This window comes from Mirounga angustirostris, unplaced genomic scaffold, assembly GCF_029215605.1.
Source record: "Mirounga angustirostris isolate CCGP_5_RB_7025 unplaced genomic scaffold, mMirAng1.0.hap1 SCAF_8, whole genome shotgun sequence".
Classification (NCBI taxonomy): Eukaryota; Metazoa; Chordata; class Mammalia; order Carnivora; family Phocidae; genus Mirounga; species Mirounga angustirostris.
The window spans coordinates 7,432,510-7,445,592 of NW_026991716.1; the positions used below are offsets into that span (position 1 = coordinate 7,432,510).

Below are 13,083 nucleotides of genomic sequence, written 5' to 3' on the forward strand. Positions count from 1 at the left end.
TCCTCTTTCTCTGAAGAGCTCTGGTACATTTTCCCTTCAGAGAACAAGCCTCCAGTCCTCTGTCAGGGAGGGTGAGGGGCTATCACCTGGAAGTCTGAGGTGGGGAGGTGATGACAGAAATCTAACTGCTTTATACTTAGTTTCTGAACAATTTTCCTAATTTTAGTCCCCTCCCTTCTTGCCTTGTTCTCCTTCTAGAGGTGCCAGCCAATCTTTGGGCCATGTAAGGATTCTGTGGTATATACATTAGGCTGCTTCTCAGTTTGGGTTTTGGCTTTTCTGTGCTGCCAGGTTGGTATTTAGGATTCTCCAGGGTGGTAAGGCTAGCTGTCAACTGTCCATCTATTTTCTTACCACCACAATTTTGTTGTTTCCTCTCCTGTTTTCTTTAGCCTTGTGGGTTAATAATACCTGTAATAAAAGCCTCTGCACTGTAGTTTTAGAAGGATTTGGAAGAGAATGAAATTTGATCTATCTAGAACTTTCTTTTCAAACCTGAAGCCAAACTTATTCTTGGACAAACCGTTAGTACTCTCAAAAAAAAATCTTAATTCACTTAGTTCACATATTATACATCTGGAATTTGTTTTTTGTTTTTTTTTAAGATTTTATTTTATTTATTTGACAGAGAGAGACAGAGACAGCTAGAGAGGGAACACAAGCAGGGGGAGTGGGAAAGGGAGAAGCAGGCTTCCCGCAGAGCAGGGAGCCCGATGCGGGACTCGATCCCAGGACCCTGGGATCATGACCTGAGGCGAAGGCAGACGCTTAACGACTGAGCCACCCAGGCGCACCTACATCTGGAATTTGTAACTTTCTCTTTCAAAAGATCAATTTAAAGAACAAAGTAAGTGATGATCTAATCTTAGAACCCCTGATGTAAGAGTGAAGAAGTTTGGGATAACACTAGAAGTTATTTTTATGTATTCTGTTTATGCATCTTTAAGAGATACATACACACACGCACACACACACGTAGCATCCGTTGGTTCTGGAGGCTCTGTAAGAGTAAATAATCCCATTACTTACAAGATCAGTCTCTATCAGCAAAAGGCACCTGTGAAAGTGGCATTTACAACTCTTTTTTTTGTTTGTTTTTTCCCAAACACAACAGATTCTGTGTTTTCTGAAGACTATGTTCAAAGACAGAAGAAAGTGTGTTCTGGCTATGAAAAGGTGTTAAAGTCGAGCCTACCCTTTTGGCCCAGCGGGCACTTATGGTCAGGCTTAACCTACAGCCATAATATATATGCCACCCTTTGTAGGGCCCCATAAAATCAGATCAAATGTCAATAAAATGCTCTGCAGTGTTGGCATATAGCAATCACTCAATAAATGTTAGCTCCTATTATCAACGTGCAAGCTTCTTCATTAGTCTTCCAATGAACTAACTCTGTAACAGTTCAATAACATCACTTGTATTCATTATCTTATTGAGAGCTAAGATTTAACAGATGTCTATTCAGCCACAGTTACAAAGATGGGACCCTCGTAAACTTTCTTCATAAACGACCAGACATGTGTCTCGATGAAGTCAAGGAATGATGGCGGCTTTCACGCTGACATGCTGTACAGCAACATCCGAAAACATCATCAGGCTGTTGTTTTCTCACCAATGCTTCAGGTTCATATGGAAATTTCCATTTCAGTTGGCTGTATCTATACATTTTCAAGATTTCAGAAGCAAAAAATAACTCCAGCATCCTCTGATCTTACCTTCCAGAATGAGTATTGCCTTTATGGCTTATTCTGTTCCACGTACCTTATTCTGGCTTATGAAGTCTGACTTGCTCTGACCCTCGTTCATTGTGCCTTACTGCGTTTCCTGCAAGTGTCTCCCCCTCACCCGCGAGACTTGAGACAGGATGCCTTCCCTCTGCTTTCTCCATGCTCACCTGTTCCGAAGGTCTCTGTGTGAAAGCCAAGGTTGGCTCCTGATTCTGATCAGAGTTCACACATCACCTCTACAGAGAGGTCTCTGCTGATCAACACAATGAATCCACCCAGTCTTTATTTATTATATTAATCTATTAATTTGCAACACATCCTCTGGTATTTTGCTGATTTTTGTTTGTTTGCTGTTTTCCTCCCTGGCTAGAACATAAGCTTCATGAGAAGAGAATCCTTACCAACGTTGCCCACACTGCAGGGTCAGGCACACAGTAGCTTTCAATAAATATCTGCTGAATGAATAGGGGGAATAAAGATAATAAAGGCAGTCCTCATGATTATATAGGTTTGGCAAAAAACCTTTAAACCCACATTTAAAAAATAGGGGAGACAATTAAGTTTCCAAGTCCTTATGTATAGTTTCTTGGGTCCCTTATATCAGGCTTGGAGAGTCTTTGACATGGGGTCTACCAAAGAATACTGGGCCTGAAAACACAGTTTTTAAGGTAATGAGATTTTATTTTATTTTTTCTAATAACCAGAAAGTAAAAGTTTATTTTTAAATGTTACTTTTGGTTGTTCATTTTTTAAACTGTTAATTTTCCGGGCCAAGATTAAAAGAGTACTAAGCATTGATGATTTTAACAATTAAATAGGTGTTCAAAACAAGACAAAAGGCCCCCAGTAGAGTCGTTTACGCTAAGCCCTACATTACCAAACCAAGACTTAATTATAGTTCTGGCGCTCCCAGAAATGCACTCTTAAGCCAGTCAGTCAGGAATCACTTGCTCAGCACCGGTTAGGGTCATCTGTCTGATAAGATTCATGCCTTCCCCTAAAGGAAAGTAACTTTGCAGTATAACCAAGCTGCATTCCCACTCCCTTCTGCCTATAAGTCTCTCATTTTGTACAGCTCCTCAGAGCTCCTTTCTATCTGCTGGATTGGATGCTGCCCCATTCATGAACTGTTGACTAAAGCCATTAAGATCTTCAAAATTTACCCAGGTGAATTTTGTTTTTTAACACAGGTTTTATAGATACACACACACACACACACAATTTTTGTTTTCTCCCCCTGCCACCATTAGTTGTTGCTAGTGAATAGGTCTCTCTCTCTCTCTTGTTTTTTAAAGCAATCTCTACACCCACCTTGGGGTTCAAACTCATGACCCCGAGATCAAGAGTGGCATGCTCTACCAACTGAACCAGCTATGCGCCCTTTTATTTGTTTTCTTAAACTGAAGACATTAATGCCATATAATTGGTTCTTAACCTTTTGTGGGATAAGGATCCCCTTAAGAATCTGATGAAAACCAATGAGTCCCTCCCTGAGGGGAAAAAAAAATACATATAGGCTCTTAGATTGTCCTACACAACTGTGGTTCCCAGACCCTCTGAAGCCTAGGAGGTAAGAAACTCCTGTGTGTTTTTAATTCCCTCTAGAATCTCCTTAAGGCATAGGAATTTTAGAATATTCATCTTACCACCTACTAACCTCATCCAGAACGCCAGCTTATCTTTTTTGTTTTCTATTTTAAAAATCAAGAAAAGTAAATGCTACACTTTTAATTCCCGGAAACAAGAAATACCGTAAAGCTGCATGTTGACGACTTTGTAACCACAGATGACGACGCATAGGTATCACTTAGCACTCTTTACATCTTATTGATTTGCAAGACTCTCAGTGACACAGTTTCAATTTGAAGACAAAAACAGTTATAGAGCCAGGCTAATAAAAGCAATTAGTAAAAAATAAACACAGTTCTTAACCTTTTTTTTTTTTTTAGGATTTTATTTATTTATTTGACAGAGAGAGAGACACAGCGAGAGAGGGAACACAAGCAGGGGGAGTGGGAGAGGGAGAAGCAGGCTTCCCGCTGAGCAGGGAGCCCGATGCGGGGCTCGATCCCAGGACGCCGGGATCATGACCTGAGCCGAAGGCAGACGCTTAACGACTCAGCCACCCAGGCGCCCCCACAGTTCTTAACTTTTAAACGAGTGGTACCCTATAACTTTATTAACTTGGTCGTTCGGAATCGGGCCATTCTTTTTCCATTATAAATGGTGATTATATTCTGGTAGAACTTCCATGCCCGCAAAACCCAAAACAATAACAGCAATGGCAACAAACAATCCAGACAATTATTTAACCTGCGGAGCATTTGCCTTGTTTCAACTATACTTAAGTAGCACTTATAACCTGCTTCTGTGAATGTTCTTCCAGTATCAGGCCATACTGAACTAATCTCATCGTGGTCTGTCTCTGGCTCTGTCTTTGCTTCTGATCTGATTTTCTCTAGAAGGTTTACCTGAAGAGTATTTACTGGCCAAATGGTCAAGTATGTTGTTCTCAGGAATGAGCCTGTTTCTTTAAGTTCGTGTCTTTATCCAGCCTTATTAGCAATTACGTGGTCAGCCTACACTTCATCATTCATTCAACAAACATCCACTGTTGGTGTCTTCCATGTATGAAAAAATGTCCCATGGTGGCTGTTCTGCGGTGGTAGGCAGGGAATAAACTGGGGCAGGAACGAGCCAGTCAGATAACACAAACCACTATGCACAGTGCTCTGAAGGCCCATGGATGGTTTCATCTGTGTACGCCAAAAATATATTAACATTTTTGGGCAAATCTGCTTTTTTCTGGGAACAGTGCATAGGCACATGTGTGTGCCTAGTGTGTGTATGGCAAATACCACATATAATCAGATTCACCGAAAATGTTAAGAACCACTGGCCTAGAATTAGGGATTTGGTGAAGGTCTCTTACAAACTAGTCCTTTGGTGACCATGGAAGCCAATGTTCCTCAGACACTGATGTTCTGAAAGGACCAGCTGAGCACTACAGGAAAGGAGCAGAGGACAGTGACAAAGGGAGAGATGTCCTAGCTTGTTCACCGCAGCTGACGAATCAGAAGACCTGAGGTGAGCCCGGCTCTCCCTCTTTAGAAGGCAGTTATACAAACACATCCTCTGGGAGTCTGAAGCGCCATTTCGGGGGGCTTCTCAAAGTTTCAGTTACAACCCACACGTAGTCCAACTCCCTCAGAAGAGTTTCAATAAAAAACTGCTTCCCCCACCTCATGCTATTTCCAGTGATGTTTGGCACCACTCGCTCAGTCTTTGATAGAGTACCAGGTGCATAATTTGCCCATAATTTCATGCAGTTTATACCGTTTTGCTTTGTGAGGCCTAAATGCTGGAAAGAAGAGTCCACAAGACCTACCGAAGGATAAGCAGACAGATATGGTCACATTCCAGAACACCAAGAGATAAAAAGCAAGAGAGTCAGTAGGCCACAGAAAGCCATCCTAATCAGTGCTTGGTACAACAATACTTTGTTTCCTGAAAAATATTTTTTTTTTTTTGACCGTGACATCTAGATCTGACGAAATGATTAAGAACTGAAGATGAGGGACTATGATGGTTTTTAACTTTTAAGTTTCATCAAAATTTTCATTCTGTTTTTCTCCTGTTTTCCACAGAGATTAACAAAAAGGTCAAAGTGTAAAAGGAATTTGGGCACAGCAAGGGAGAGCTTACACCCTGGATCTCACTTGAAGATGGTCCTGGGGTGAAAGAAAACATGGCCATCAGTGGGGAGGCAAAGAGAGGTTAGAGATGAGACCCCGTGCCAGAGCCTGACCCTCAGCATGCACAGATACCCCTTAGACAGCCAGAAGAGTACGAGTGTTGGCCTATGGCCCCCTGTCCCTTCACCCATCTTGCCCTCAGCCTGGAGGAAGCAGTGGGTCATCGCTGTCCCTCTCCAAGCCTCAGGGAGCAGAGATTCCTACATCTTTAAGGTTGCCATGCCGGTTAACACATTTTGCCTTTAAATGAATAAGATTTTGGCTCTAAAATTCTGTATTTAAAATAGAAAATCAAGGATTCTGTATTTTAATTAAGTCTCTTGGAGCTTTATTTTAGGCCCTGTTTTTCTTTCTCCCTGGCCACTATAATTTCTTATAGACAAAGTGGTTAGGAAGCAGAGGATAGAGCCAAAATTGCTTGGTTTAAAATCCCAACTCCACCAGTAGCTGGGTGACTCTGAACAAGTTACTTTTTCTCTCCGTGCCTCAATTTCTTCAAATGTAAAATGGGGGATAAGAGCAGTCATTACCTAGGGTTATCGCGAAGATTAAAGGCATCAATATATGTAAAGCACCAAGACCGCCTGGACTACTCAAGGTGGAGCCCACTAGTATCGTCCAGTTCACAGGTCAGGGGGGTTCTTCCTTCAAAGCCTCTCTTGCTCCTTCTTTCTGCCTATTGTTAGATCCACCGCCAACCTCTCTGACCTCACAGCAACACTATTTCCTCACCTGCTCCGTTCCTCCCTGCAGCCTTTCTCCATTTTGATGTGTCCGACATGTGGTTTCTAATTTCACTTCTTCCAACGTCACTGAAATCGTGCCACTCCTCTACTTAAACACAGGGGATCCGGCCTGTGGACTACAGGTAATGTGCTCCCGGTAGCTCAAGCCTGAGATCATTATCTAGGAACATTCTCAAGGGCCAACAAGGTTGTGTGTGATTACAGAGTCAAAATCCCCTTGACTGGCCCCAAACCACTTCCCAAAAGGATCCTTCTCATTATTCATTGCAAACCTTGCGTTCTAGAAGGACTGAACTTCTCATCATTTTCTAGAAACACCTGGCACCTCACTCCCGGTACCTCAGCTTAAAAGTTCCTTTCTTCCTGACAGTGACTTTGATCATTCTACTCGTGAGGCTCTGAGTTTTAACTGCCTTTGTATCGTGACAGCGGTTGAGACACATTGCCTTGTATTATCACCCTTGACGTCCTCCTCCTCCTCCTTTCTGAATTCTGTGCTGCTTGAGACTAAGGAACCGCCCAGAAGTCATCTTGGCATGTGCTGTAGCATCCAGCCCAGCCCCTTGAGGTAGAAGTTTATTTGACATTAGGTAAATTAATTAGTGTTATCCCAACTGCAGTTTTCACTATAATTTTTAATAAAACACCAGCAGTTCTGATTGGCAAGGTGATCAAGAAATGAAAACATTCCCCAAAGCCACGTTTTGGGTCATGATGGTCAATGGGACAGCTGTGGTCACTGTTCAGGGGTGAGGAGTGCTGCAGAGAGCCCTCCTTCCACCTCCCATCTGGCCTTGCAAAACTCTGGCTGCTAACAGAAGACAAAATCAAATTAAATTTTTTCACAGTGGTCTTTACGTTCTTTACTGGGATAGGATTTCAGGTACCTGACACATTATTCATTTGGATAACCTTTTTAAAACTTTGGGAGAGGGGCTCCTGGGTGGCTCAGTCGTTCAGCATCTGCCTTCGGCTCAGGTCATGATTCCGGGGCCCTGGGATCGAGCCCCGCATCGGGCTCCCTGCTCGGCGGAAAGCCTGCTTCTCCCTCTCCCACTCCCCCTGCTTGTGTTCCCTCTCTCACTGTGTCTCTCTCTGTCAAATAAATAAATAAAATCTAAAAAAAATAAAATAAAACTTTGGAGAACACACTGATTTTCATTTTAATAGCATTTGAGTAATTCTGGGTTAACTTCTTAAGAAGAATGAAGAGGGCTGTTCTCTGGGGCCCTCTGTTAAGAATTAATATAAAGTTAGTTGGGAAGAGAACCATCAGTTACTGCTTTGCATTAACTTTGAATGGCCCTAGTAATACCACTCACACGTTTTTGTGCTCGATTACAGAACCAACTGGAATTTACCTGTAGAAATCTTCCTTTACCTTTTTACATTTGATTGTCCTAACAAAACAAGTTCAAATCACCCAGAAAGTGGTTGCAGAGGATACTCTGTGATTTCAGAGATAACAAAGGTTGAGAGGAAAGGCAGTAAAGGGATACAGCATACATGGAAAGTATTTCTGATTCCAACAAAATGTCTCTGACACTCAGTAATATTCAGAGAGAGAGCTGCTCAGTAAGTATCTTAGCATTTCAAGAGTAATATTTCACTCATGGCCTATGAATTCCCCCTAAAAATTAAAGATACTTCATCCATTAATTTTCCTCCTCTTGGTGCCTCTTGTCTCACACAAGTTTTTGATCTGCACAGGTTTTGAGGCTGAAAACTCTGTATGTACCTGCTGTGTAAATAGACAGATACTGCAAAGAAGTAAATTTCTGCCTTTCCAAGTTTACTTTTCCCTCCCTGTTACTGCACACTCAACTTGAAGTACCTTGCTTAAAAAGAAAATAGTCTAAGCATTAAAAACTGTTAGAGGGGCACCTGGGTGGCTCAGTCATTAAGCGTCTGCCTTCGGCTCAGGTCATGATCCCAGGGTCCTGGGATTGAGCTCCACATCGGGCTCCCTGCTCCGCGGGGAGCCTGCTTCTCTCTCTCCCACTCCCCCTGCTGTGTTCCCTCTCTCACTGTGTCTCTCTCTGTCAATAAATAAATAAAAATCTTTAAAAAAAAAAAAACTGTTAGAAATAATCCCAAGATTTAGAATGAATGAAAATTTAGGAATGAAAAGTCTTTCAGACTACGTAACTGTGGAGGTCCACTCAGTATAAAATGGAAAGTGTGAACTACACTAAGATTTCTGAGTTCTCGGGGCCTACTTTTTCTTTCTTCTATGATTCTATTACATACTTGGGGTTAAAAATTCTTATGCTAAGAATGGTTAACTACACAGTGGAGAAGCCAGACAACACCTTAACCAAGGGATCAAAGTTAGCACCAATAAGGACGAAAGGACACCATGCGTCTCCAGATGTGACATTCTGAGAAGGACAGAATATCATTTACTCAGTTAAACAGGAATCTAATCATGAGGGAAACGAAACCCAAATTGAGGGACATTCTGTCAAGTACCTGGCCAGTATTCTTAAATGTCAATGTATCATGAAAGATAAAAAAAAAAGCTAAGGAGGTGTCTAGGTTCAAGAAGACCTAGAGACGTGACAACTAAGTTAAGACCCGATCCCGAACTGAGTCCTAGATGGGAAAATGACAGCTGCAGAGGACGTTGCTGGGACTCTTGACAGACTGGAATATAAACTGCAGGCTCAAGTCTTGTACCCATGTTAAATTTCCTGATTTAGAGAACAATACTGTGATTACGGAAGATTCTCGTTCTTAGGAAACACTCACTAAATATTAAGCAGTAAAGGGGCACGATATTGTAATCTACTCTGAAATTGTCCAGGGGAAAAATGTCAGCCAGTCTGTCTGTGTGTCTATCTAGCCAACTCTCAAGAGAAAGCAAATTTAGCAAAATGTGGGAGCTTGGCAAAGGGGACACTGGAGATGTGCTATTCCTACAACTTCTGTTAAGTTTAAAATCATTTTAAGGAGTTTACAATTTTTCTAGGGTCTATAAATAAAAACTCACTGCTATAATAGAAAAATAAAACTGTGGAAACCAGAACTTTTTTGGTCAAAATGTTCTAAAATTATTTTGAATTTCTGGGATAAATGTTTATTTTACGGTTTTGTAAGTGCATGGCGCAAAGAGTCAGAAAGAAGAGCCTATGTCTCGGGCATTTTCACTTAATTGTTATAAAACCTGGGGCAAATTTACTTTTCTTTGAGCCTCACCCAGCTCGTCCATAAAGTAAAAATAATAATAATAATAATAATACCAGATACATAAAAGCATGGTTGGAAGAATAACATGAGACAAAGTACATGAAAAACAAAGACTATGTTTCTTTCTGGCACATACTAACATTTAAACAATGGAAGCTTCTTTTCCCTGCCCATATAACTTCTAATCTTATAGACCACTTCTATAGAGGTACTTCATTATGAGTAGCAAAAAGAAAGCGTCAGGATATTCATCTTAGATTATAAGCTATCAGAACATAATTAGCACAGTATATTTTATCCATTTGAATGCTTCTCTGCTCATATTTGATATCTTAGTCCTTAATTATGAAATAAACATGGTTCTAAGAGGCAGGAGTTAGAAAAGCATGTCATGTTAAATTGCCAAATATATTTTGTTGACCTACATACACATTTAATATTAGCTCTATTACTGGGAACTATATTTAATAGGTCCTTTGGAAAGTTATAAATATGAAGTTATTAATGAACCAGTTATCACAGAAAAATAATAATATAAGATCAAAAAATAAGATAGATCATTATAAGGTTATCTTTAGAAGTTACTCCAAAGAGTCTACTCACTTCTAAAGTTGTTAATAAAAAGTGAATTCAAATTGAATATTATGATTTTAATAAATCAAGTTCATATAAAAGGCATAAAAGAATTATGTAGATCCTTGCAATTTTTCTGAAACTTACACAAAACAAGGTATGTAATCACCATCGAAAAAAAGTTGGACTAAAATATAATAAAGATGACTTTCCAAAGGATAGAATTTATATTCACTTGATTTAATATAAATTCACTCAGTGCATCTCAACCCTGATACCTACCACCATTCGGCATCTGAGAGAAAAACTTACGACCGCCTATCTCCCTACCGTTTTGTAGTAATTATAAATTCACAAAAGAAGCAAGATAAAAATAAATGCCAACAGGAAAACAAAAAATTAATCATAAGAAACAAGTTGAGTGTATTTTTTCTATAGAAGTTTATTTTTTTTAATGATTTTCTATAAGCTGACTACAAAGTACAAAAAGATTGCTATCATCAAACTCAAGGCTCTCAAATCATACTGGACTCTTTGTTGTCCTAAAGTTGATTTATACAAACCATGGTTCCAAGATAGAGTCATCACTGATTTTTTTTCCTTACAATGGCTTGTAATTAACAGAAGAGTCATATGAAAGGACTTTAGGTATCAACAAAAATGGGTATCTTTCTTTTCTTATCTTTACCATCCTAAACAAAAAACAATTCCACAGAAACATGGCTCCGTCCTGGGGTTATCATCTACACATGTCTAGTACAGGTCTAGTCCTGTGGGTCTGACTACACGAAGCTGACGTGCATGATAATGAAAGTCTGTTCATCACTGTCAGTCAGGACTAAATAAAAAGTCAGGCAGTGCTCTGTGGTAGGCAGGCAGGAGGTCAGATTCAGAGGGCAGAGAATCTGGGGGAGCAGTGAGCATACATGGAGAGAACGCTGGTGTTTTCTGAAAGAATGATTCAGGATCATGATGTCTTAAAAAAAAATCACTTGTGGCAGGAAAAGTAATAAAGACATCACCAGTGATCTCTCCCCTGAGCTGTTTCGCTGGGTGCGCTGGCCAGGTTCCTGGATGGTGAGTTACTGCATCAGCCAATAGCCATGTACACTTTTTATACCCCCAAGAATACCTTCTTCTTAGAAATAGCACTTATTTTCTTTCACGAGATCTTGACACAACATTCTGCTTTTATTTTCTCCAAATTAATCATATTTGTTAAATTTTCTAACACTTCCGTTTCAAGATGGTAGACAACCAAAGGGCTAAAGAGCACGGCAAGGCCAAGGGATTATCGACATTGGCCGACTTCCCTCCACACAACTGAGGCTGAACAATTCTTGTTATTTTCACATTCTTCAAAGCTCCAAACATTATCACCCTGTGTTCCTTCACTCTTTTAGTGTGAGAGTGGGATAAAAGGAAAGTACTCAGTTTTAAAAGGATTTAAAAAAGAACGATCCCTTCAGAGCACCAGCGTCTTTAAACGCTCCCAAATTCGGTTTTCTACAGGTTCAAAACACGCACACGCACACACACACACTCATACACACACAGTTGATAAGCTTATCTTACAGCACTTAGAACAAAAACACACAAAAAAGATAAAGAGGCTACAAGGAAAAAGCCAATCCCATATCTGCCGTGTAGGAACAGTTTGGGAAGAGATAAAACCATGTTCGGGGAGGGATAGAGAACAGACAAGGGCAGGGGTCTGGAGGGTCTGGCATTTCTCCTTCTGAGTAGAAGAGGCCAAGGCCTGGTCTAGTGAGCAATCTCGTGGCTAAGTCAGAAACAGAACACCAACAGCGCCAGCAAGAACAAAGGCAGAAACAAGATGTGATGCCCTAAATTTCTGGCCCGTTCAAGGGTCCTTGTAAAATGTTCTGGCCTACCAATATTTGTCTGTGAGCCTGGAATCAATCAAAAGCCAACTAAGTGACCTTCTGTACAGCAAACTAATATTCTCCACCGAACACAAAATAACTTTGCTGACATGTAGCTAAGTCTAAGACCTGGAACTATTAAGTCCAGAGGAAAAATGGGTCTCAGGAATAAGTCCTAGAGACTTCTTAAAACTCACCTGTTAAGTCTCCAAACCTGACTTGTGCAATTTCCTAATTAGGCTTTCTGACTCTTTTATTCTTTGTCCCCTGCACCTAGAAAGAGTTTTCAAAAACAAACACAGGATCACTGGTATTCGGTAGCTCCCTCCCACCCACAGGACAGCCTGAGGCCATGTCACATGGCTGATAAGGCCATTTAGTCTAAGGCTTGCCTTTAGCACCTGGCTCATTCATGGACAATACTAACCTTACACTCTTGGGCAGCTCTCCACCCCCTGAAAAATAAACAGAAAACTGCAACACACCTTACTGTCCTAAATATCATGTTTGTTATGCTCAATAAATGATCCATGTTTTCTGTATTCCCGGGGCTCTTCATGTGCAGCTCCCTCTAGGGAGTTTGGGGCAGAGGAGATGAGCATGGGTGCACGCTGGGAACTCCAAGCCGCCAGGCACTGTGAGAGTACAAAGTGTGTTGGAAGGAATTACAAGACCCAAGAGTGGAGAGGGAGGTGGGAGCTTCTCTATGTAATCTTGGGTACGTTAGGTCATTACCTTGTGCCTGGGTTTCCTCATTTGCAAAATGACTCTAATAATCTGGGAGAATGAAATTAGGTAATACGCAGAAAGGGCTCAGAGCAACGTTGGACATATGCTGATTGCTAAATGAATGTTGATTCATGCCATTATTTTTGTTCTGGCATTACTGTGATTAGGCCTGTAGATGACCGCGCCCGCTGGGTAGCAGCAGGGTTAGTGTTCACAGACCTGGGAACAAGCCTTTGTGACCCAGGGGTACAGCACAACCTGGGCAGCACGAAGAGCTGAAAGCAATTCATTACCTGCCTCCCAAAGCTAGACAATGCCCTCAGTTCAAACCATCCCACTGTCGGCATATTAATTTCCTATTGCTACAGTAACTAATTATCAAACTTAGCACCTTGAAACAACACAAATGTATTATCTTACAGTTTTGGAAGGGAGAAGTCCAAAATGGGTCTTACAGGCTAAAATCGAGGTATTAAC

General features: G+C 40.9%; 1 protein-coding gene across 5 annotated transcripts in view; it reads right to left on the reverse strand.

Moving 5' to 3' along the window:
* The window catches only part of CDKAL1 (CDK5 regulatory subunit associated protein 1 like 1), a 662,439-nt gene that overhangs the window by 137,730 nt on the left and 511,626 nt on the right, over nt 1–13,083 (reverse strand). The window lies entirely within an intron of this gene.